The sequence below is a fragment of the Ornithodoros turicata genome, chromosome 3, assembly GCF_037126465.1.
Source record: "Ornithodoros turicata isolate Travis chromosome 3, ASM3712646v1, whole genome shotgun sequence".
Classification (NCBI taxonomy): domain Eukaryota; kingdom Metazoa; phylum Arthropoda; class Arachnida; order Ixodida; family Argasidae; genus Ornithodoros; species Ornithodoros turicata.
Window position 1 is genome coordinate 52,734,621 of NC_088203.1, and position 2,881 is coordinate 52,737,501.

Below are 2,881 nucleotides of genomic sequence, written 5' to 3' on the forward strand. Positions count from 1 at the left end.
TCATCCTCACGTGCCCTCACCTCAAGAGGGCCCTCATGGCCTCACGTACCTTCACCTCATGAGGACCCACATGGCCTCATGTGTCTTCAAGTCACTAGGAGACACACTGTAAAAAAAATACTGTGATTTCTACGGCCGTTTAATAGTATCTGGCGACGGCGTGTTACCGTAATCACAAATACTGCGAAAACTACGTAAAACGGTGGCGCCATCATCATGCGCCGGCCAAAAACTTCAATGCGGAGGCAATGCCAAGCCAACTACGGGGCATTGCGAATTGCCGTCATTGGGCGCGTTAGGCAGGCTCCCGAGCGCCATATCCTGGGTTCTCAGGGGAACGTACCCTTGGTGTCTCCACTTAATGGTGTTTGTGAGGCTATCCGGAAGCCGAGCGCCAGAGCCGCTGAGCGCGCGCCACCTATAGAGCTTTCTTCTGTCGTCTGCTTCTAAGTAAACATTGCAGTAGACCATAGCAGTCCTCTATAATATTATAACTATTTACCGCCGACATCCAATGATTCCGGAAACACAAAGAGCAAGGGCGGTTGCAACGTGTTGCAAGGGTTGCGCCATTTCGAAAGGTAGTACACCGGAACATGCGTCACGCTCCGGAACTAGCCGCGCTCTTCCCCAGCGTTCCCCGGCTCTCCAGCTCCGAAGAAGGGTTGCGCCGGGTGCACCCGGGAACGTGCACCGGAAGTGACTTTGGAGGTGTTAAGTGATCCCCTGAAAGAGGGAATGTTCCCGGAGCACGAATCTAACGCGTCCATTCGCAACCGCCGGAAGCGGAACATCGTGTGCGGACGATCGTTGATGAAGGAGGACGAAGCGGTCGTTGTAAATCTCGTGAATGCACGTAGTCAGGTAAGCACATTTCTGTTCGCACATCTTGTTCTTTGCGATTTGAGCGTGGTGCACCGTATGCCTGGTTCTTGTTCAGGTTATGGGACACCAGTAAATCGTGGCTCGCGTTTGCTGTGAAGCGTCTCCCTAGTTTCAGACCTCCGTGTGTCATGCGTCCTGGCTGGTAGCGTGATCAAGGCGCTCTTATTGAATGTATCGTTGCGGAAGGTGCCCTTGTGGTTTTAACACTCCGGCGGGCTAGTTGACCACTGTAGAGGTGTACACGAAGCGAGCAGAATACCGTGCTGTCATGCATTATGTGTGTACATGGCGGCGAACTATGCAAAATTCATATGTCACATTTTGGGACGTTACAAGAACACACCAGGGCGGTCGCCTCGAATCGATTTGCTCTCCGAAACCACGAAAGTATGTCACGTCCATTCGTGTTCGCGTCTGTTCACTACGAAGATAGAGATAGTGTCGCATATGAAGCAGTACATACGAGAGGGTCATTATCAGATCTCCTTATGAACGCTGCCAGAAGAAGTTCCGTGCCATCTCTGCGGTTTGTGTACACCTTCTTATGTTCTTCCTTTGAAAAAGTAAAACGGTGAGTCTAATTTCCTTTCTCTTTGCAGTGTTTTGATGCCAGAGCTGACTGATGGGTGCACATGGTTCCTTCGTAGGTTCTTCCTTTGAAAAAATAAATGGTGAGTATAACTGCATGCCAATTGCCCTGCTCCCTGTAACAGTTTCCTTTCTCTTCGCAGTGTTTTGATGCCGGAGCTGACTGATGGGTGCACATGGCTCATTCGTATGTTCTTCCTTTGAAAAAATAAATGGTAAGTATAACTGCATGCCAATTGCCCGGCTCCCTGTAACAGTTTTCTTTCTCTTTGCAGTGTTTTGATGCCAGAGCTGACTGATGGGTGCACATGGCTCATTCGTATGTTCTTCCTTTGAAAAAATAAATGGTAAGTATAACTGCATGCCAATTGCCCGGCTCCCTGTAACAGTTTTCTTTCTCTTTGCAGTGTTTTGATGCCAGAGCTGACTGATGGGTGCACATGGCTCCTTCGTATGTTCTTCCTTTGAAAAAATAAATGGTGAGTATAACTGCATGCCAATTGCCCTGCTTCCTGTAACAGTTTCCTTTCTCTTTGCAGTGTTTTGATGCCAGAGCTGACTGATAGGTGCACATGGCCACTTCGTACGTTCTTCCTTTGAAAAAATAAATGGTGAGTATAACTGCATGCCAATTGCCCGGCTCCCTGTAACAGTTTCCTTTCTCTTTGCAGTGTTTTGATGCCAGAGCTGACTGATGGGTGCACATGGTTAATTCGTAGGTTTTTCCTTTGAAAAAATAAACGGTGAGTATAACTGCATGCCAATTGCCCGGCTCCCTGTAACAATTTCATTTCTGTTTGCAGGGTTTTGATGCCAGAGGTGGCTGGCGCATTTTCATCACTATGTACATAGAAAATAAATCCCAATGTGACAAACAGCACAATGTGTTGCGCTGCTCTCATTGCTACGACTATATGTAGAAAAGAAAAAGAGGGGCTCCAGGGAGGGGCACAGTATGATAGGGGTACACTGCATATGCAAGTTAAAATTACTGGCCAATGCAGTATTTTTTCACGGGCACAACCTATACGGGGCCACCGTAAAAAACACTGCCAATGTTTGGCAGCCAACTTTCCTTGCATTTGCCCGTTTTTTTTACTGTGAATTTTTTTGCAGTGCACGTAAGCCTCAAAAGAACTGTCCGTCATGTTCACATGAGACGTCGACGTTTATCTACTGTGTCGGTAGTTGGCACTAATGATACTGCGCGGCATTAAACTGTTTACAGGGTTTCGTGCTGTGCTTGGATAAATGTGCTGACAGTTGTTACTGTCACAGTGAGATTTAACGTTAGTGTTTGGTATCAGTAAAGTGGAGCCCGAAATACTACAGTGCAGATGTACCGTTTCGGAAATGATCGGGTGGTGGCTGGGAATAGTGCTTGAAGAGATCCCGTACTCGATTCTCA

At 47.7% G+C, this 2,881-nt stretch overlaps 1 long non-coding RNA gene across 2 annotated transcripts; it reads left to right on the forward strand.

The window, feature by feature from the left end:
• The first annotated feature begins 902 nt into the window (after positions 1–902).
• On the forward strand, positions 903–2,350 carry LOC135387077 (uncharacterized). Of its 2 annotated transcripts, XR_010420839.1 has the most exons (7): positions 903–1,556; positions 1,617–1,688; positions 1,749–1,820; positions 1,881–1,952; positions 2,013–2,084; positions 2,145–2,216; positions 2,277–2,350. It is a non-coding gene; the product is annotated as an uncharacterized LOC135387077 (long non-coding RNA). The 2 variants fall into 2 exon arrangements; XR_010420838.1 differs by lacking the exon at positions 1,617–1,688.
• The last annotated feature ends 531 nt before the right edge of the window (positions 2,351–2,881 follow it).